Below are 23,708 nucleotides of genomic sequence, written 5' to 3'. Positions count from 1 at the left end.
GGTTTGGACAATTCATTGCTCTGTCTTTTCAGATTCCTACAGGAAAAATGTAGCCAAGATTTTCAAAAATGTCTTGTGATTCAAAGGGCCTCAGTTTAGAAGTGTCCAATTTAAAACACTTTAAAGAGGTTTCAATATCAGAAAGTGCTCAGCACTCATCCTTTCAAAATCAGGTCCCTTTAAGGTGTCTCAAAGTTGGACTCCCAAAGTTGAGACACTCACAGTCATTAGCCACCTTTGGAAATCTTGGCCACTTGCTACCATGTTTTTTTTTTTTTAGCCTCAAAAAAATTGAGCCAGGCTGCTTACTAATTGCAGCATCCAATAGTAAGTATTCTTTGTAGAATTTTTGACCATGAATCTTTCCCTGAAAGGTTACAGGAAATGTCATCTACACATTTGGTTAAACTTTTGGACTTTACAGGGTATTTTTTAAACATAATTAAAAAATCAATATAGGCTTTGGAATGTTAATGTAATTAACATTAAATTGCTGAAAAAATCCTGCCTTTATTTTCTACAAGGCTGATCATTATAATTATTTTTTTCTCAAATTAGTCACATAGAGCAAATTATTTGTACTATAATATACAACCCATATGCTTCATTCAACTTGCCTCTCTATTAGGTAGATCATGCACCTGGTGTTTAGTTAAAACTAAATGCAAATGTATTATTTTCTCCAGTCTTTATAAGTTTTGCTTTTGTGAAAGAAAAATGTTGACTATTGTTTCTGCATGTTATTTGAGATTGGCATTAGAATTCTGCTATTTCTTCTCATCTATTATCTGTTGTAGCTAGAGCTGGTTAAAAAAAATTTCAGGAGAAAATTTGTTGAACATTTGTCAAAAAAAAATCTTTTTTTTTTTTTCAATGAACAATTTCAAATAAAATAAAAAACTTAGTTTCATTTTTGAATTGCAGTTTTTGTTTGTTTTTGAACTATCATTTTTTTTATTTTGAAAGGGTTTTATAACCCCCCCCCCACACACACACATACCTTTTAGCATTGCAAAAGGGAGAGAAAACCCAGTTTGCTTTATTCCCCACTTGTTCTCCCTTTTCTACTTTCCCCCCACTTTTCAAGTGAAATAAACAAGGGGAAGGAAGTTAAGAAACAACAACAGAAAGGAGAGATGGGGGGAAAAAATGAAAACTCCCCAAACACAAACTTTTCAGTTTCAGAAACAAATAAAATTAAAATTGTGATTCAAAATTATTACAAAAATGTGTTGTGTTTCAAATTTTCCTTTCAAAAAATTGAAAAATTTAATTAGAAATGACATTTTCCCACTAATAATATTGTTTGACAAAGCTCAGTTTTTTGGCAGAAAAATGTTTGGGTTGAAGAGTTTCAGCCTGCTGTACTTTTGTAGCATTAGTCTAACTGGGAGTGGGGGGAAAGGAAGGGAGAGCTTATCTCTCCCCATAGCAGTAACAGCCTTCATGCCAAAAGTTTAAAGGCAAATCTTTTCTAAATAAAGTACCTGTGTTGTTCTCCATATTGTTTTAAGGAGAGCTTGTGATAACAAATACTTCCCTTTATTTATAAGTTTACATAAACCTAACAGCAAACAAACAAAAGCCTTTCTGCATACAGCTGTCTGTACTGGTCAGCAGTCAAAGCCCTGAATTGCAGTGGGAAAACTTATCCGCCACCTTACCTAAGAGCAGGGTCTGTGGAGTGCCATTTAAAGTGCAGGGAGGGTATCAATTTGTCCCTCCAAATCCTGCCTCACCCTCTACTTCCCCTCTCAGCCACTCCCCCAGCAGCTTAACTTCCTGGTCCACGAGCCTCTAACAACCAAATTCCAGTGAGTAGCATTGCAACCAGGCGCACAGGGTCTCAGCACTATTCAGATTTGGCCTGACCATCCTCTGTCATGAAGACAGCATGGCTGGGACAAATATGAGTGAGTCAAGTTGCAACCTGGCACATGGCATCACACTGTTCTTCAGGTTCAGAGCCGGCATTAGGCATATTTTTTTTAAAGGCTCCAAAGGTGATCCTGGCAATTACAGGCCAGTAAGCCTAACTTCAGTACTGGGCAAACTGGTTGAAACTGTAGTAAAGAACAGAATTATCAGACACATAGATGAACATGATTTGTTGGGGAAGAGTCAACATAGTTTTTGTAAAGGGAAATCATACCTCACCAATCTACTCGAAACATGTGGACCAGGGGGATCCAGCGGATATAGTGTACTTAGATTTTCAGAAAGCCTTTGAGAAGTTCACTCAAAAAGGCTCTTAAGCAAAGTAAGCTGCCATGGATAAAAGGGAACGTCCTCTCATGGATCAACAACTGATTAAAAGATAGGAAACAAAAGGTAGGAATAAATGGTCAGTTTTCAGAATAGTTGTATTCCCCAGCGCTCTGTACTGGGACCACTACTGTTCAACATATTCATAACATAAATGATCTGGAAAAAGGGGTAAACAATGAGGTGGCAAAATTTGTAGATGATTCAAAATTACTCAAGATAGTTAAGTCCAAAGCAGAATGCAAAGAGTTACAAAGGGATCTCACAAAACTGAATGACTGGGCAACAAAATGGCAGATGAAATTCTGTGTTGATAAACGCAAAGTAATGCACATTGGAAAACATAATCCCAACTATACATATAAAATGATGAGGTCTAATTCAGCTGTTACCACTTCAAGAAAGAGATCTTCGAGTCATTGTGGATAGTTCTCTGAAAACATCCACTCAATGTACAGCGGCAGTCAAAAAAGCTAACAATGTTGGGAATCATTAAGAAAGGGATAGATAAGACAGAAAATAGCATATTGCCTTTATATAAATCCATGGTACGCCCACATCTTGAATATTGCATGCAGATGGGATCGCCCCATCTCAAAAAAGATTGGAATTGGAAAATGTTTAGAAAAGGGCAACAAAAATGGTTAGGGGTAAGGAACAGCTTCCATATGAGGAGAGATTAATAAGACTCAGCCTTTTCAGCTTGGAAAAAAGATGACTAAGGGGGGATATAATAGAGGTCTATAAAATCATGACTGTTGTGGAGAAAGTAAATAAGGAAGTGTAATTTACTCATTCTCATAACAAAGGAACTAGAGGTCACCAAATGAAATTAATAGGCAGCAGGTTTAAAACAAACAAAAGGAAGTATTTTTTTCATAGAATGCACAGTCAGCATGTGGAACTCTTTGCCAGAGGATGTTGTGAAGGCCAAAACTATAACAGGGTTCAAAAAAGAACTGGATAAGTTCATGGAGGATAGATCCATCAATGGCTATTAACCAGAATGGGCAGAGGTGGTGTCCCTAGCCTGTTTGCCAGAAGGTGGGAATGAACGACAGGGGATGGATCACTTGATGATTACCTGTTCTGTTCATTCCCTGTGGGGCACCTGGCATTGGCCACTGTCAGAAGACAGGATACTGGGCTAGATGGACCTTTGGTCTGATCCAGTATGGCCGTCCTTATGTCCTTTATAAGCAGTCTAAGCAATTGCCCAAGAAGCTCAAAGGAGACCCTCATTCACTTTTTTTGCATGTGTTGTGTGGATGGGGGGGGGCCCAAATATATTCCTGGTTCGGCCCCCAATGGGCTAGCCCTGCCTCTGCTCATGTTTTGCCTAGCTAAAAACTGGTTAGGCCATTGCCCAGGTGGCCATCCCACACTGGCTCTGTGGCTTATGTCTAAGAGTAGCAGCTGCACCACATAATACCTTGTTTTTGTAGCATGGAAAATTTGGTGGAAATGGAAAGGAAGCCAGCTCTGTGAATATTTGACAGTATATAGTTTAAGACCCTGGTCCTATTTGCTTCTTGCAAGGTCCTGAGGTCCCTCAGCTTCCACTGACTGAAAATAGAAGCTCACCGTGCTCAGTACTTCACGTAAGAGGCTCAGTATCTCACAGGATTGGTCACAGAGTAATCTTCACACACAGAGAAAATAAGAAATTGTGAATGTATGTGCCTTTGTTACATGGAGTGTCTGGGTGATACTAACAGAGCAAAGAAATAAACAATCTTGTACAGAGCAGAGTTCAATATAATTCTGGAATTACCTTCTTTGTGAGTCTGCAGATAAAACTCTCCCTACTGAAAGAAGTGTCCTCAAGTAAGAATTCCAAAGAGTTTTTAAGCGTTCTTAGACATAGGGGCAGTCCAGTACCATTTTCAACAAGAATCTTGGTGTTGTTATTTCCAATATTGCCAAAATAAATCTAAAATGTCATCATTTTGATTTTGTTTACCATGGGCATCAGCAGTTAGTATCTTTTTTCAACTGTGTCCACTACTGGTCTTATATGAAAAATGTCACATTTTGAACTCCATTTCTTCTTTTCTTCAATACATTTCATTTCACTTCCTATAGGATATGATTTTGCTCCTCACCTGTTTTATAACTCTAGAACAGGGGTAGGCAACCTATGGCATGTGTGCCAAAGGCAGCACACGAGCTGATTTTCAGTGGCACTCACACTGCCCGGGTCCTGGCCACCGGTCCGGAGGACTCTGCATTTTAATTTAATTTTAAATGAAGTTTCTTAAATATTATAAAAACCTTATTTACTTTACATACAACAATAGTTTAATTATATATTATAGACTTATAGAAAGATCTTCTAAAAATGTTAAAATGTATGACTGGCACGCAAAACCTTAAATTAGAATGAATAAATGAAGACACGGCACACCACTTCTGAAAGGTTGCCGACCCCTGCTCTAGAACATTAATTGAACAAGAAACATCAAAGTTTTACTCAGAAACAAGAAAAAATAATTCTTGTTTGCATAAATCTAAAACATAAGAGTGGTCATTGGCAACCATTGATCCAAACTGGAACATGGTATAAGCGTAAGAAGACTAATCAGTGCTTAATAAATCCGCTTATGGCTGACCAGCCCAATACGAGAGAGACACAGCTTGTTACAAATTTCACAGATCTACGTATTGTCTGAATTAGAGTTCAAGATTACAGCACGCTGCTTTCTTCTTTCTCACTTGCTTCCATCCTCTGGATCAAAGCCACTTCATGTTGAGCTGCATCCAGTGTCAGATATTCCCTCTAAATAGGACTGCACTCTGCATGCTCTTCCCAGCTGCCTACATTGATGTCGAACGACTTGGGTACATTGTAGTAGCACCATAAAGGACAACCCTGCTTTCTAGAGTCACCCGAATCTTGCTGTTCAAAATATTCTTGGGGATATTCTCCTGACATGACGGAGCCATTGCAACCTCCTCTTCTTGATAATGGTTTCTAAGTGTGTCAGTCCTGTGTGCTCTAGCATCTCTGTGTTTGGTATTTTGTCTTCCCATTTTATTTTCAGAATCTTACGCAGGCATCTCATTTGGAAGAGGTTCAGTCTCCTGATGTGCCTACCATATGTAATTCAGCTCTAAACAGGACACATACATTCCAATATATTAGGGAATCTAAGCTCACATATTCTCATATAACAGGAATTATGCATCCTATACATAAAATAAGGAGATTTCTTGTTTATACGTGTAGATCGAAGATGTAATTTCTCATGGGCAGTTGTTATTTAGACTCTACTCACCAATAGAGTCTTTACTAGACATAAAATTAATTTCCAAATTAGTAGAGAACTGGAATCCCCTCCTTAACTACAACACCAGTGGCTAGAGAGCTTGCAGCCTAAGGAGAGTACAGATGTCTTACTGTGTCCATGTTTTGTTCCCGCTTTTTCATAAACATTCACACAGTCATTTCCAGATCATTGAGTTTAGATGAATATGATTATGGTATTAATTATGAAAGATAAGATAACAGGTTAGGAAACCTAATTAACTCATCAAACCTCAGGTCTAGTCTTTGATAAATTGGCTGCCTGTTTTAAAATTAAAAGCCACTGTAGACTGATGTAACAATTTTAAGACTATTTACATATGAGGCCTGAAATTAATTTTGATAAAACCTCCTGATCATTACAGACTGCAGATCTCCAATTGAGCACTTCAAATCTACTTCCACAAAGTATTTTTATGAACAAATGACAGACATTAGGTCTTTAAAATGGAAATTAGATGCAATCAAATTAGCACTAAATATAACATAACAAATCAATTCCAAGGTCACCATAGCAACTTCAAAAATGCTAAGCATGAATTATGTGATAAAGTAATTAAATATTGCTTTCATTATATTCATCCATTTCATACCAAGTTGTGACCTTACTATTTCTCCTGAAAGTTTCAACTGAAATCACTTCCAGAAAATAATTTGAAAACCTCCCATTTGTGAAAGGCAAATTGGATTGTCTTAGAAAAGAAAACTGTGCTCAATATAAAATGATTCTATAAAATGATGTACTGTGAGTTAGGTAGTGACCATCTTAGCACTAGGGTGGAAAGAAGGGAAAGAAGATGCATGGAGCCTTCTATACCTCTCCTCTTACATCCCTGCAAATGGCTTGGCATATGTGCAGTTTTTTAGATCAGAGAATGAAATGCAGCCAGCACACTGTCTAGTCAGCACACTGACAGCTTCAGTGGAATTGGTGTGATTCATAGACCTTTGGCTGGGTGTCTAGATGGGGTGCTCTCTGAGGGTAGTTCACAAGGATTGTTCCAGGCTTCTGGGCCTAACTCTGCACAGGCTAAGAGAGCTGCCTTGCACCCTTGGAATGGGAGGGGAAATTGGGGCAATCCGCATCCTTTCAAAGATTGTGGCAGCCATAATGCTTCATGGGCATTTCTGGGCCTTGCTTTTACTGGACAAGTTAGACAGTTTTCTCACTAGGTTATGTAGACCCAGTCTAGACTTGTCACTTAAAATACCACCCTGGAGGCATTGTGCTTGCCTGAAACATAGTGCTTCCAGGAGCTTTTGCAGTGGCAATGTGCCTCTGTAAGGTATCCTATTGAGGCCAGTGGCTTACAGCCACTGTTTAGACCTGTATAAATTTTAAAATGAATTGTATATATTGCTAAACATTCAGCAGTTACAATACTCCAGTAAATTGCATCAGAAGAAAGAAGTGTAGTGGAATCGATCTATGGATTTTCTTTTATTTAGATATGTCTATGCAGCTCATTCCTCTATAGACTCTCATTGACTTTAAACAGGAATTCCACACATAGAGCCTGGCTTTCATAAGTGCCGAGCACCTACAACTGCAACTCAGCACCCACAACTGCTATTGAAGGCAATGGGTGTTTCCTTGATAAGCACACTTGAAAATCAGGTCCAAAGTACAATGATAGGATATGGGCAAGTTGTGTATAAGAACAGTTTGCCAAAGGAAAGCTTAAATTCCAGTCAGACCTTTAATATCCAGCCTTTACTCAAAAGTTGAAGCGAACAACTGAAAACACCAGGAAAAATGCATTTCACAATTATTTGAGTTGTGGAATTATTTACTTTCTGCCATAAATGTAATAAATAGAAGAAAAATGTTTCCTGTTCCACCTCATTATGCAGTGAGATGGGGATGGGGATGGGGATGGGGATGGGGATGGGGGAGGGATAGCTCAGTGGTTTGAGCATTGACCTGCTAAACCCAGGGTTGTGAGTTCAATCCTTGAGGGGCCACCTAGGGATCTGGGGCAAAAACAGTACTTGGTTCTGCTAGTGAAGGCAGGGGGCTGGACTTGATGATCTTTCAAGGTCCCTTCCAGTTCTAGGAGATAGGATATCTCTATTTTTAAAAAAAAAAAAAGATATGAACATTTCTCTTGCATCACTAATTTTGATCTTACAGAAATTAAGAATTATTTTCCTTACTTCATGAGAATGCATAGAGTTTTGCTTTTGGTATTAGAAAAGAGCTTCATATAATTCCAGCAAATTTGAAAAAGTTCAAGTTCTCTATGAATGGGTGATACTTTCTTTTCTTTACCTCAAGTTGTGTTAATCTTTTTTCCTCGCCTTGGTAACTATTCTTTTATGTATGTAGCTATTGCTACTGCACATAAGAAGAGTTACTGTAGCTGCTCTCTCAGTTATGATGTACTTCTTTAATTCTTTGGTTAATTTACATTTAAGCAATCCATGAACTGAAAAGTTTTCTATCTTTTCCTATTATAAGATCTGACTCATGCAATACTTTTCTCTTCTTTCACATTCTCCCTTTTCCTTGTAAAATTTCCTTGTATTTCTATCTGTGATGGGGTGGACTAGGCCCAGAGACCCTCTGCTGGAAGCCTGAGGGCTGTGTCACACCAGTCCCAGGAAACCAGCAATGGAGCTAAGTCCTCTGAGTGGCCTAGAGAGACTGCAGGAAAACAGCCAATCAGGGAAAGGCTGCAATGGGCTAGCCAATCAGAGAGTCGCAAGCTAGTATAAAAGGAGCAGCAGAGCTAGAGACAGGTAACTTCTTGCTGGAGCCAGAGATGATGCTCCTGGCTGGCCAAGGGGAACTGCAGCACCACAGACAGCTCAATTCTGGAAGGGATTGAGAAAGAGCTCCTGGCTGGATGATGAGCCTGAACACAGAAGAGATCTGAGCTAAATATGAAGCATCCACGACGGATCAAGCTGCAGGGAAGTGTCCCAAAGACCTGAAGTAAGTTTTATTAAAAGGACATGGTGGCACATAGCTGCTATTCTTATGGTCCCTGGATCCCCCCCTTTAGGCCACTGGGGAAGTGGCCTACAATTGGACAGCTATAAACCCCTGGAAAGGTGAACTGAACTGTTAAGCGACCTCGCTGGAGAGTTGGGATCAGAACAGACCAAGAAGGTGAAACCTTTGCCTTCAGGGAGGAAGCCCTGGGCATATGGCTTGATACCAGGGCCAGGACTGTTTAAAGACTGCAGACAAACCTGACCAGAAGGGGTGCTCATGAGAGGTGGGTGCCATGCCATTACACTATCATGAAATATTAACGAGAGCTGATGACCGGTCTCTTGATACATGTTGACAATGATGCTAATCTTCAACTTATTCCATCTGACCATATCCTTGAGTGTGGACCACAGCCTTACCTGATAGTCGTCTTGCTGATTTATATTTCTGCTGTTTCTGTTTAATGATTTAGAAAATAGCCTCATGTTTAGAAAAATACTTCTATATGGTATTCAGCTGTGGTGTAGCTTTCATGCTCTTTTAAGTGGTTCTCTCATTAGGTTCTGAAAGCACTTAACTTCCATAAATCTTAATTATTTTAACTGTAGAAGAAAAAAACATGATTTACAAAACTTAGACAAAGATTTTTAAGATCATCAATTCAGTGTGAAGATTTATTTGACCCAATTCTCCCTTATTACCCTGATCTGTCTCCTGTCTTCATGAATGCTAAAGTGTCTATTCAATTTGTGTTGATGAATTTTAATATTTGGTTTCAAATCCTTGTAAATATGATTGTCTCTGTTCTTCTGAACAGAGATTTCAGGCATAACAAACAGCTACATTAGATGGGATTTGATTGCCGACAGTATGTTGGGCTTTAATACATTATCCACTCTGAAAGCCAGTTTGATAATATTTTGGTTACAATCCAATATTATTGCAACATGAATTGCAAGCAGCTTTGAATAAGCTGTAGTTCCCACCAATGTATAGAATTGGGAATTCAGTGTTACTACATATTTATCCCAACAGAAAAATGCCATGTGACATGATGCCATCATACAACTCAGTCAGTGAAATGCATATTGAATAGTCAGATAAATATTCACAGCAAATAGCACATGAGCAATGAATAGGCTAAACTATGTATGCACGAAACATTTGCTGAACAATTTTAAATAAAGAAACAATTGTAAAAATCTCAATTTGCAGGCAATTCATGAACTGGAAAGAGGGTTAAATGTACCGGATAAATCCCCCACTGGAAGTATTTCACCTACCTCTAATCACCATTAAAAATGTTAAATGATTCTTGCTGCAGTATTGCATCCCTGGCAAAAATCTCATTTGATCATCTTTGAACAGTTTATTATGATCTCTTTTATTCTGCCAGTTATCAGTCCATTTCACCAGCCCAGTACTGATGCCAGGAGTCTAGAACTTATTCAGTAGCTTTCAGAGGTTTTTACAGAAAATAATAAAACTTACATCAATTGATATCACTATGACCATTAAATTAGCCTATAAACAAAGATCAGATGACCCTGCAATACCCATGCTGCATTTCCTCAGCATCGCTGTTTTTCTAAGTAGTTTTAATTCCTAATAAATGATGCCAGTACATTACTTAGCAGGGAAGTCAAACTTAACCTCTTTATTCTTGAGTGGAGCTGGATAAATTGTTAGAGAAAACAAATTCATAAATATTATTGTGACTAAAAACATCCATATTAAATGAATATGATTCCTGAAGTCCTATTATTGGATATTCATGAGTCACTGGAAATTTCTGAATATTTGTGGATTTTGACCAATTATTTTCAAAACACTCATAACAGAAGTGTTTTAATCATGATTCATTATGTCCATATTTGAAAGGTTTCTCCTCTTGTGATGGGGTATTACCCCATGCTTGTCCAGAAAGGGTTAATGCAGAGTGAAAAGGGGGCTAATTAACCCAACAAGCCACAGCTGAGGGGAATCGGGTTACCAAGTAATCCCCTGAGTGAGGGAGCCCCCTGGGGAGGAAGAAGCTGGGCTGGGACTGTAAAGACAGAAAATTGGAAGCAGTGGGTGGCTCCTGGGAAAGTCTGTGGTCACTCCCTGGGAGAAGGTAGGAGTGTTTGGAGGGTACAGGGACAGGTAGCCCACAGTTACTCCCTGGGAGGGTGGGAGTCAGGAGGCTGGCAAACCCAAAAAGGGGGGGGTGCTAGATGGTAAGGAAAGGGCACTAAGATCCCAAAGGGAACAGACTTTGACTGCTGGCTAGAGGGTTCCCTGAGCCAGAACCCAGAGTAGAGGGTGGGCCTGAGTTCAGCCACTGAGATAGAGGCACCTTGGGGCAGTGAGAGGGAAGACTGCCTGAGACTATTAGGGAGAAGGGACTTTGATACTCTGGAAGGGGGGAAACATGGATAGTGACCTAACCGGATGATCCCTATGTGTCATAAAACCTACCTTATAGTGACAGATTCAAGGAGCTCAATCTATTTAGCTTAACCAAGAGGAATCCCTTGATCACAGTTTATAAATACCTACTGGAGAACAGAAATTTGATATTGGGCTCTTCAGCCTAGCAGACAAAGATAAAACAGGATCCAATGGCTGGAAGATGAAGTTACAGAAATTTAAACTAGAAATAAGGTTTTTATAGGGTTACCATATTTTAATTTTTAAAAAGGAGGACACTCCATTGGGCCCTGGCCCCGCCCCAACTCCGCCCTTCCCCGCCCCCAGCCCCGCCCCATCTCTGCCCCCTCCCCTGAACACTCCGCCCCCTGCTCCTCCCCCTCCCCTGCTTCCCGCGAATCAAATGTTTGCGGGAAGCCTGAAACAGGGAGGCAGCAGGTAAGCTGGGGCGGGGTGCAGCGCGACCCAGTCCGGCCCCCCTGGCCGAGCGGCTCCCTCCGGCGGCTGGCAGGCCAGCCGGCGCCAAGAGGCTCTGGCCCCGGCATCTCCCGCCCGGCTCAGGCCCTGGGGTGCCGGCCCCCGGCCAAGTGCCCGCGCCGCCCCCGGCCCCGGCTCCGGCCGAGCACCGCGCCCCCGGCCCCGGCCCCCGCCGAGCACCGCGCCAGCCCCCGGCCCCGCTCCGCCGGGCCCTCCCTCCCTATTTTCCCGGACATGTCCGGCTTTTGGGGATTTCCCCCCAGACGGGGATTTGAGGCCCAAAAAGCCGGACACGTCCGGGAAAATCCGGACGTATGGTAACCCTAGGTTTTTAAGAGTGAGAGTAATTAACCCCTGGAACATTTTACCAAGGGTTTGTCATGAATTCTCCCTCACTGACAATTTGAAAATCAAGATTGGATGTTATTTCTAAAAAAATAAAGAAGCTCTATCTAGTTCAAACACAAATTAATTCAAGGAAGTTCTATGGTCTGTGATGCACAGGAGTCAGACTAGATGTTCACTGTGGACTTTGTGGCTTTCTAATCCATGAATCTATTCCTCTCCCTCTGTATTATCTCTAGTGTTAATAAAGAGACAAAAGAAAATTAAAATAAACCCCAAAACAATAATTGTGCCGTTAACAAGATACATGTTAACTCTTTCAGTTGCTTCTGGCTGGATCTTATCCCCTTTCCTTTGCTATGTGTCATCAACATAGATTAAACTCTTTAGAGCTGGGATTTTGTATCATTTATATATGCTTTGCACCCTCAACTCTGATTTTAAGCCACTGGGAACTTCAGGTGCTTGTTCCCTTTGAAAAATTGGGCCATAAGAGGCCAGAGAGATTTATCCCAGGCCTTAATGTTAAAAATGAAATAGGTGTATAATGCTCACAGGGCCAACATCTACTGTCCATTATACTCTATACAAATATATAGTCAACTGTTGAGAGATCAGGACAGGGCAAGATTTAACCTTGGAGTAAATACACAGTGTATTTGCAATGGGCCAAGAAATTCTCTCATGTAAGCAATTTCAATGGGGTTGGAGAGGTGTAATTGGGAATCTGGCCCTATTGTTTGCCCAGTATTCAGTTGCTTCCTCTTCCTTCTTGTATTCCCTAAAAGTGCTTTATTGTTATCTCTGCATTGTAAAGGACATAACATTTTCAGCTGTGGCATAGAAATCAAAAGCAGTTTCTATAAAATTATAAAGTGTTTTTTAATTTTCCACTATAAAATAAAAGAGGGAAGCTCCATACCTCTCAAGCACAAAAGGAAATAAATTCTATGGCATTTTCCAGATACATCAAATTCAGTTTTCCAACCCATTGCAGAAAACTTATGAAACTCTGCCTATTTGCTTAGACTTACGTTACCTACATCTGAGTTGTTTGAGGAGTGCAATGATTAATGAAGTAAAATTCCATGCTCAGTGATTTGCAAACAGAAAGTTTCTGGGAAGCAGACCAAAAATATTTCCATTACTGATGTGATCAACCTTAACTTAGAAATATAAAGTTAATAAAAGGAAAAGCATAGCCTTTGTTTTATTTGATCATAATAGCACATGAGTGGATTTATAGTAAGGACTGAAATGGTGTTTCTACTAGAAACATCTATATGCAGCCTCTCTCCCCCCCCCCCCCCAATGGACTCAAAATAGCCACAGCATGCATCACCCCAAAAGTAAAGATGGTTTAAGTCACAAAAAGGCAAAACAAAATAGAAGTTTCCAATTTTTTTTTATGTAGATGTATCTTAACTAGGATTTTATTCATTTAATATAATTTAGGAAAGGTGTTTGAACATGAGCTTGATGAATCTGCAATGGAGGGAATCTTTTCTTTATCTCTCATACAGCTTGTAACCCGTAAATATGTATAATATTTCAAACTGAACTAATGGAATATTTAAATAGGATGAAAAAGTGTCCTCAAACTGGATGGGTAGTTATGAGCAGAAATTTGAACAATTTATGTTGCAGAATAGCTATAGCGAAGCACAGCAACATGCAAGCTCAATGCCCTAGAAAACCCCAAATGCTTATGCGCCCAGGTATGCTGTGGCTTTCATGGACAGATGTATCACAAATTATGGGGGCTGTTTTGAGTGACAATACAAGCACATGCTCATAACAGAAATTTAGGACTAGACGGTATCATGTATGCAGAGCCCTGAACAGGAGACAGTAGGGAGCTGAGCCACCCTAGGGGGAGTTTGGAGAGGTTAAGATCAGGGACAGCTTATGCATGGAGAGTGCATACAAGCTGCATTATATGTGGGTTGGTGAAGATGGAGGAAGGGTAGGAGCACGGTCCTCTTTCTCACTTTCCCTCTGTGCACCCACATAAGGACCATGGATTATCCTATGTTTAACACATTTGCGGAAGAAGTGAAAACATGGAGTCCTAAACTGGATAAGACTGTCTGGCTGAGGGTTTCAAGGCAGAACTGGAAGTGAAGAGCTAAATCTGAGTTATAAACTGCACTTGGTTTTGCTCTCTAATCCCTCTGAGAGATTTGCCTATTCTAAATAAATTAGACTTGGTTACAGCATTAGATGCCTGAGTCACCTAATTTTTCATCCAAAAAATTAATCTATCGCTCTTGGAGTATGAACCTTTGACTACTTAGAAGCTCTAGCACTTCAAGATGTAAAACCTTGAAGTTGACTTCAGTAGGGTCAGGATTTCACTGAGCACATTCATACAAAACACTGATACCCATGGCTCTTACCCCAGTGTGGTTCTACCAGGTCATCTGCCAGTTGTTCAATTCTCTTGTGTGAATAGAACTAGAGAGACAAAATGGTTTGCAAAAAAGGCACATAGCAAGTAACAGAACCAAGATGACAGCTCAGAAGTTCTTGAAACTCAGTACCACGATGAGGCCTATGGTCCACACTGCTTCTGTCCCTATCCTACTTTGTAATCTTATTCAGGACATAAATGAGATGAGTTTGGAAGTCTTATACTGAGACACAAGAAATAGTTCTGTAGAACCACCAATTCAAAAATGTAGGTCTAAGTGGCATAAGTGTATGTTAATGTCATGACTAAGATGGAGTTCCTGGCTTTGTGGAATATTAAGAAAATACATAGATGTACTATGTTCCATCTAGCCAATGATATTCCTGATCTTTACTCTCACGAGCATTAAAAAATACTCGAAATTAAGAGAAATTTAGTTGATATGGTGATTAACTGTAATATTACAAAAGGCACAAAATTGAATTGTGGATCGAGAGAACAACTAAAGGAAGTAGAGCCTTGGGACTGACTAAATCCCTCAGGAAGAGATACAATGTTGTAAAGGAGACCACTTCTAGACACACATGAGCAATGATGAGAAATAGCTTCAGAAAAATAAATTAGGGCTATGTGAAAAAATTTTCATTGCCAACAGAAAATCCATAATTTCATAAAACATTTTGAATGAATCTGAGAAGTTTCGCTTTGTTTTTTCTAAAGTGATTTTTTTAAAGAAACGGGATCTAATTCTCTGAAACTAAAATGTATGTGATGCAGTGCATTCAGCCCCTTTAGAGAGGATGAGTGATTCACATCACATTCAAATGGTCCCCTCTGGTAAACTCTGGAATGAAATTCATAAACTCTGGAGGGAATTGTATCCACATGTTCTCAGTCAGAAGGACAGGTCTAGCTGCGTCATTGCATTTGAAAAAGAAACAAAGGGTGAAGAAAAATAAGCAAACTCCCTTCTGATCCTCCCCATCCCCAGAAATGTACGTGGATTTTCCTGTGTCCTGAAAATATTGACAAGAGTTGATGTCTACAGTAATAAATGTATTGCCTGACAACTTTAAACAGTAGCTGATGGAGGAATATAATACTAGAAGCCAGCGGAGTACCCCCCAGTAAATGCTCCACTCATATATTTTTATTTTAAAATTTTAAAATATCTTTTTCCCCCAAATGTGCTTAAATATCAGCTAAACTGCAAAGAGGTTTTGTTTTAGCCTATACTGTCACATAATCATGCCTCAACCAAGAGCATCTCTAAATCAGTAAAAGCAGTAGCCATCTTGGATAAAAGTGGAACTTCTCATTGTCTTCAACTTTTGCCATATTTACTGTAAACTTTCACTTTTACACACACATTGTCAGAAACACCTCCTGGAGCTGCTGCACTGTTTAAATTATTTGGTTTTCTGTTCATTTTCATACCATTCTGAGATGTGTGCTTCCTGTATTATGGCTGATGAGCCTAAAAATAGCAGAAGAGTAAGAAAATGTGCTCAACACGCTGAAATAAGTTTAAGCATCCAAAATACAGGATTTGTTTCTTAATATATTGCAACAATAGTATTACAATTTGAAGATGCTTAGGTTATGGGGTCATGTGATCCTACCTCAGACATTGGCAAGGTGGTTAATAGCTGGTGGCATCAAAACTATTGACCTCCCATTGTAAGCATGAGTAGAGCCAAATGATCTCATGGATACCTGGCACTGTCACAGACTTTCACCTTCAGAGACATAAGCCTACATAAAAGCAATCATCCTCAAAGTTCCTAAAGATGGCAATAGTGCAAAACTACTGAGATTCATGGGGCTGTGCATCCAGGAGCCATGTACCGTGGAACTCTCCATAGGTAGAACTCTCCTTCCATCACTGATGGTTGAGATCAGCTTCCATATCCTCACCCCCAAATGGGAATGGAGAGGGAGAGCCAGGCACAGGACATGGAGGATGAACATCCAATGAAGCTGCACCACCAATGAGCCCATTCCTGGAAGAATTCTGCACCAAAAAATTCTGCACACAATTATTTAAAATTCTGTATACTTTATTTGTAAAAATAACACAATATAATCATGCTGACTTAAATTATTTTGGTAATTTATTGCAAAATACCTGTCAGCAAGTATGTCTGTAACAATACAGACAATAAAAAAGATCCAGGAATTTTTTTTTTTTTTTTGACAAATAGATTCCTTATTGGGCATATTAATATAGAACTTGGGTAATAATTCATTTAAACTACAATACAGAAACACATTTCCTGCACCCCTCAGAAGCAGTGCAAAGGCTTGGGGGAGTCTCTCCTCCTCCCCCCCCCCATATCCCATGCTTCTCACCTGGCCTCTCAGGCAGCGTGCTATGAGGAAGGCAGCTTCAGCCCCCTCCCTCTCCATGGCTGGCTGCTCCAGCCCATGAGCCAGCTGCCCGCTCTTCTGGCATCACATCAGCCCCTGGTAGGCTCAATGTGTAATTGCAGTATGACCCCTCTTGCAGCTTCCATTAACCTCCCCATCAGAATAAATTATTCTGCAGGTGGGGAGGAGCAAAATCTGTGGAGGACATTAATTCTGCACTTGCACAGGGGTGCAGAATTCCCCCAGGAGTAAGAGCCAAAGGGCAGCAGGCTCTGGAGCCAGGATGGTGTTTTGCCTTTACACATCTCAGAGTATCTGCAGGGTTTGGAGGCCAAGTAGCTGCCTATTCAGCTGGAGGGGCAACCTCTTCTTTCCAAATTGAATGACATCAGGAGATTCATGGAATTTTCCATCCTCTCTGCCCACTTCCTAAGGGGTTCTCTGCAGAGTAGAGGAAACTTACTGCTTCCTCTTCCTCACAGGAATTTCAAGACCCTTTTTTCGAGATCTGATACAGTAACTCCAGGATGTAATTAATACTGGCCACATCATTGATGTCACATCAGTATCAACATGGTATTCTGTTTAAAAAGTGGCAACACAATATGGCCCTATATATTTTATTAGAGCAGCAGCTTACCCCTCTATTTAAGTTGCCTACCACTTCCTATGATAAAAATACTCTGACCATATCTTCAGAGATCCTGCACCTTCATGGTTTGCAACAGGACTCTGAAATTTGATAGGGGTTAGTCCTGAAGTCAGGAAGGCATACTTCTGTTGGCCCCATGAAAATCCATTCACATTCAGCCAGGCTATAAACTGGCAAACACCTGCCATTTCCCATCTATATTTTGCTTAGGCTAGCTTGTTCCTGGCTTGCCACCAATACACTGTCAACGTTCTGTTAGCACTGAGCATGCATCAGCGGACATCTCTCTTTAGCATGCTACATAAAATAGCTCTGGCAAAACAGATCCTTCTCCCCCCCCACCACCTTTTGAGTGCTTGACACCTCAACCTTTAAAATATTTGTTTGTCTACATATAGATTCCTTCCATTGTTTGACAGCAGGAAAATGAGAATGTACTTGGGGATCCTTTGACATGTCTGTCTGTAGTTTTCAATAAAAGAAAGCAGCAATAAAAATATACCCAAAATTCAATGTAAGACAGGGCTGAGAGGAGACCAAGGAGTGCCTTCATGACAGTGCCAGGAGATTTAAAGTTGTTTTGAAGATAGAAGGTTCTTCCTATTGTGTCTGCTCGTAGTGCATAAAGAGCATTCAGAAGGGCAGTAGCAATCAAGGATATTAGGTAAGGTCCTATAAAGGAGGTTGCTAAAATAGATGGGTACACGAAATGATGAGTCACTGAGGTAGAAAAATTGTGTGCAATCCTTCTACAACCCATACGTGTGTTAGTGTGGAATAAAAGAACTAATATTACCTGCCAAGAGGTGTTTTTTTCAGGATCGATGAAGTTATGGGGCTGCTGCCTCTGTGGGTAAGAGTAGAATTTCCTATGGTATGTTCCCCTGATAACAGAAGCATGTCTAATTCACGGTTGGTGTCTACAATGTTGCCTTTTAATCCTATGTTATTTTCAGTATGTACACAGGCTTTACATTTTTTTAAAAAATGTTTCATTTACAGCAGCTCAAAGAGCCAGGAGAATATTGCATGTCAAATTTGCCTTAAAGCAAAAAGAAACCCTCAACATTCTTTAGGCTCAGAATGAACAAAATAGGCAATGATATCATGTGGGGCTAAAATAAATAGGCAGCCTGAGGGAGGAAACAACCTCTCAGAGAACAGAGCACCAGATGTAGGATAGCCTTTTAGATGTAGAGCTTACTTGTACTCAGTCAAGATTTCTTGGCTGGGAAAAGTATCAGTTATTTTGATACTTGAATGCAATTTTAAATATTGTATTGTACAGGTAGGGATAGGCTCTATAACAGTGGTGTTGAATTCGGAGGCAAACTAAATTTGCAACAGTGAGAGAGACCTGGCTAAAAGTAAACACCAAGATGCGTTGACTATCATTGTCAGAAGATACCCTCTTACTTCCTTAGCGGGTGAGGTATTCTGACTGGATAGTAGGGAATGAAAGAAGCATCCACTCCCAAAGCTGTTTGGCAGGGGAGATGATGAGTCCCCTCCCCCAAGCTCTAGGCTCATTGGGGAAAGTTCCACAGCCCCCATAGTGGTGGAGCCACTGCAGGGACAGCATGGGGTTCTGCTCCCCTCCTTGTTTGGGGGAGGGAGAAGCCCATGGCTGCTGTACTAAGACATCTGGGGGGTTGGAGCAGCCATCCTTCCCTTTGCAGCTACAGCAGGGGGTTGGCACTGTTGGGGAAGGAGGGGTACAGGAGAAGCCAGAGGCCATAGAGGGAATGGTGGCCCCAGGGGTGGACGAGGATTTCTGGTACAGAGTTATGTTGATGTAAGGCAGCTTACGTCAACATAATAATGTCAGTGTCTACACTACAACATTCCTCCCGCTGACATAACTCGCCTGCTATATTGACTTAGTAACTCCACCTTTGCGACAGACATAGAGCTTAAGTCGACAGACACTGCATTGCTTACATCAACTTAATAGATAAACTTAATAAACTTAGTAGACACTGAATTGCTTACATCAACTTAACTGACCTCCAGGAGATGTCCCACAATGCGCATTGTGACAACTCTGGTCACTGTTTTCAACTCGGCTCCATGCTATCCTCTGTAAGTGTACCTCTTGCTATGAGCTTGGAATGATATTGCCCCCTTTTCTCCTTTGCTTTGAATTTTGCAACCCCTTCCCAAGACACCCTGTGCTAGAGTTGCACAATGGGATAGCTACCCATGGTGCACTGCTCTTTCTGTCGATATAGGCGCTGCTACTGTGGATGCACTCTGCCAACACAAGGAGCATAGTGTGGACATGCATCACTGACTTAATAACAGCAGTGGTGGTACGACAACTTAATGTAAGTCAACTTAATTTTGTACTGTAGACATGCCCTCTGTCTCTACAGGACTTTGGAGTAGACAAGAACCACTGACAAAGCAACAAGGAGGGAAGCTGAAAGAGAGACCCCCCCACACACACACCACCACCCATCCTGAATTGAGGAGCAACTAGGACAGGGAGATCTCCATGGACAGGAAGCAAGACCTCAGCTGGTACCATCCACTGTGTGGCTGGCAGACAACAGATTCCAGGAGCTCACCCCATTTGCCAACAAAAGTTCACAGCTGATGCTCAACTGACTGTGGAACCTTGACTTCTGACAGCCATAGGACTAGTCAGGAATGCATTTCCCTGAGGACATTCAGGAGACGATAAGGCCCACCTTACTGAATTCCCAGAATTTAGAGCTCAGAAAAAACTCCAGCATTCGTGGCATATCTCAAGTGCTAGGATATGCAGTGTAGTTGGTGTACCACAAGTTAGCTCCCTTCACTATATTGGGTCATTCAGCTGGCCTGGTCTCTTGGTGTAAGCTAGCAGGGGTTCCCAGACCCATGTAGAGATTTCATAGTGTGAAAGCTCTAGGAGGGATGGTCCAGAGGTGATGGGCACAGGAGGGATGATAGGAACTCCATAACCACAAAAATTCTTACAGGGCTATAAAATGCTCTGCCCAGGATATGCAGTTGTGGGATAGAGGTCATGTTATTTAAGGCAATTGTGGCCTTCCTTGGTGCTTCTATAAGTGAGTTGGTGACATGGATAGGTCCAGGCCGCTGAATTATTGTATGCACGGTTGTCACCCAGTGCAGTGTCACTGAGCTTAAGATACTCTAAAACAGACCAGACTGGGAAAGGGGACTTGACAGTGTTACGGAACTAGGAGTGGGACCTGCTGTTTATACATGAGGATGGCGCTTTCCTGACAAGATACCTGTTTGCTGCAGTCATAAAAAATAGTTTTGGACTAATGCAGTCTCACCTCAAATAACTTTGGTTTACATTCTTTCAGGATTGGGGCAGCAACATCAGCTACACCAGAAGGTTTGGATTCTCACAAGTTTCAGGATATTGGGCTCTGACAACTGAATTATTACAGAACTTATGTCCACCCAAGGGGAAAGGTTGCTGGAACTGCCAGTAAGCATAACTAACCTTGTCTATTTCTGACTCCAGAGGATATCCCAAATCATAGTCAATGTTTGGCTTAGTGGGCACTCTATAGTGCATTGGGCCCACAGGAAGGCAGCGAGATTGGCAGATGGATTGCTGCTGGGCTTAAAGGCTGAAGCTGTATGCATTCAGTTGTCCAATAGGAGTGGTATGCTTTGGGATCAGCTCTTGGAATGGCAGACAGTGCATAAGCTGATCCCAGAAGTTGTTGGTGCTGCTTTTTGATTAAGCAATTGTGGCAGGATGTTGGCAGGCAGACAGCAGGTAGATCACAACTGAGCTTCAAGGGTGAACCATTTTCCTTCCATGGTATGGTAGATGTGGCATAAGCTGGTCCCAGCACTTGTTGATGGCCACGCTACCGCCACTTGATGTCCTGATTATTCATCTGGGTGAAAATGATCCTAAGGACTCCAGGGACTTCTCTGGATTAAGTTTCAGGACTACAATACAGAGGGATGTGGAGGTGATCACACAGTTATGGTCTTGCCCTCAACTGATTTGGTCAGAGATACACATAGGGTGAGTTTGATGTGGGGGCTGTTGAGCCATCCCACTTTGACAGAGTGAGGAAAAACGTGAACCATGATGTAACAGAGTTGTGGGAGGCAATGAGAACACATAGCAATAGCTGATACAATGGCCATGAGCTCTTTAGGGAGGACAGAATTCATCTGTCAGATGCCAGGGCTGGTATTTGGCACTCTGATTTTAGAGATTGGATCAGGCAGCAGATGGATACCAGACATAGTTGGTGTGGGGTGTGTCCATGCCAATTGCTGGCGCTGCCTGTGGCCAGTGCAGGGAAAGACTAAACAACTAAAAGGACCTGAAGTGAATTAGACCCAGTATTGAGCAGTTGGACCTTGTACTCATGGCGGGCGGGGGGGGGGAGGGGCAGGGGAGAGATTTTGAAGTCTTTTTGTGGACTGAAGTTCCCCCCCACTCAGCCTTATGCCTCTGTCACTCCATCCACAACCCCTTACATGTGGAGTGGATTAAGTTTTGCAAATGAACTGAGTCCACAGGTAGACCTCCTCAGGCTTTGGCCATAAATCAAACAACACTGGGCAGACCCTTCCCATGGTGTTTTAGTTCATGGCCAAAGTTCTGTAACCTACACTGGAACCAATTAAATTCCTGGTATGTGAGAGCTGGGGCAGGGGGAGCAAAGTTGCAGCCTGCCATTTAAATCCATCCCATGTGTCAGTCATTCACCGGCTTGCCCCAGGCAATGGTATTAGACTGGTGTTATGTGCATGGCATACAGAGAAGTTAGATAAAAAAACAAAGGGAATTTGCAATGTAACCCTACTTTATTTCTTCTTATCCAGAATTTTCACATAAAAGAACCAAAAACAGTGAGAGAGAAAGCAGGCTGCTCCCTAAGGTAGCAGGGCACAACACACCCCACCTTGCTCTAGGCTGGCTCTTTCCAGACTGACTCTGATTGCATGCTTTGCTATAGTCTTTTGGCCTTCAAGCTTGACCAGGAAACCCCTTACAATTTAAAGTGAGAGCCTACAACTCTGACACTGCTTTCAAATATGCTACAATACATTTACTATAAATGTTAAGTAACAGACAACTTGAGGTATATTTATTGTACTGTGAAGCCAAGAACTGACATGCCTCTGACCCTCCAGTTTTCTGTTTTTTGGCCACATCTGTGGCAACAAGCCTGAGTTAAGCCTGAATGAGATGCATGGAGAAACATTGAGGAAAATATTTTAAATTGAATTATGTATAACAAAATGTGATATTGATTCTAATACTGTTTTATGAAGAGATGCAGTAACGATTTTTCCCCATACATTTTGTTATTGCTGTAATTTTTAGCCCCCCCCCCCAGAAGCTAATGGTAGCATCATAAAAATACAGGGACCTTGCTACATAATTTATGGTCATTGTATTCTTATCACTTCTGCTGGCAACTGAGAAAGTGATGGGGGAAGCTGCCAGCCACTGGGGAAAGGGAAAGAGCAGAAAGTGATACCAAAGGGAGAGGGTTGGACGAAATTAGCAATAGGATAAGAGCACAGAACACTGACTGTGGATGGAAGACAGCCTGATGAGAAGATAGCAGTAGGTGGGAGCAAGAGGGGAAGGAATTGGATAGTCAAATGGGATTCAGAAAGGTTGTGAGAGTCATGAAGACAACTCTTGGGAAGTTTAACTTCTTGTCTGATCATTTCTTATCTTGATAGGGTAAGAAATGGTGGCTTGCTTAGTTCAGGGATCATTGTTCTGGTGAGATGCCTAGCTAGCTGTACTGAAAATGCTGCTGTCCATTTAAAACATCTAGACCGCCCTCTTATAGGGGAGGGAGAGGGCGGACAGGTGTACAGAATGATGTCTGATTGCAACAGAATCAGCAAAATTGCTACCACAATTCCACAACAGCTAATGCAAATGGAAACTTAATTCTGCAGATGTGGAATCACATAATTCACACATCCCTGATTATTATTGCCTAGACGGGGCCAGAGGGGAGTCATAGATTCAGACCGTGATGCTGGAATGGAAGTCATCCCTCATATATTAGCATGGCAATAAACTAGGATTAAAAAGCCCCTCTCTCTCTCTCTCTCTCTCTCTCTCTCATACATACACACACCCCGATAACATTTTTGTTCCAATTATTCTAACATATGCAGTAAAGCATGAATGCCAAGAAGTTGTGTTCAATTAAAGACTGAAAATAGAGTGAAAGAAGAATGAGGTTGAGAAAGGTCAGATAAACATTTGAACTTTTGAATATTGAATGTATGAGTCTTCTCATTCTCGCTATAGAATGACCCCAATAGTTTCTAAAATGTAGCTCAAAAACCATCCATCTACACTGTCGACAGTCATTAAAAACTGTCGACAAGTTACCTTCAACATCAGCCACCTTTACAAAGTATTTATACAGTACAATACTGTATCTGCCTCTCCTCATCTTCTAGCCTAACCTGCTCTCATGCATTCTTATAGTAATTCCTGTTTTTAAAGAAATAATTGTATGCATGATGTATTACAAAATTGTATTAGACCTACATT

Source organism: Terrapene carolina, unplaced genomic scaffold (assembly GCF_002925995.2).
Source record: "Terrapene carolina triunguis isolate 2854851 unplaced genomic scaffold, T_m_triunguis-2.0 Scaffold180, whole genome shotgun sequence".
In the NCBI taxonomy this organism is placed as follows: domain Eukaryota; kingdom Metazoa; phylum Chordata; order Testudines; family Emydidae; genus Terrapene; species Terrapene triunguis.
Note: the sequence above shows the minus strand (reverse complement) of the source record.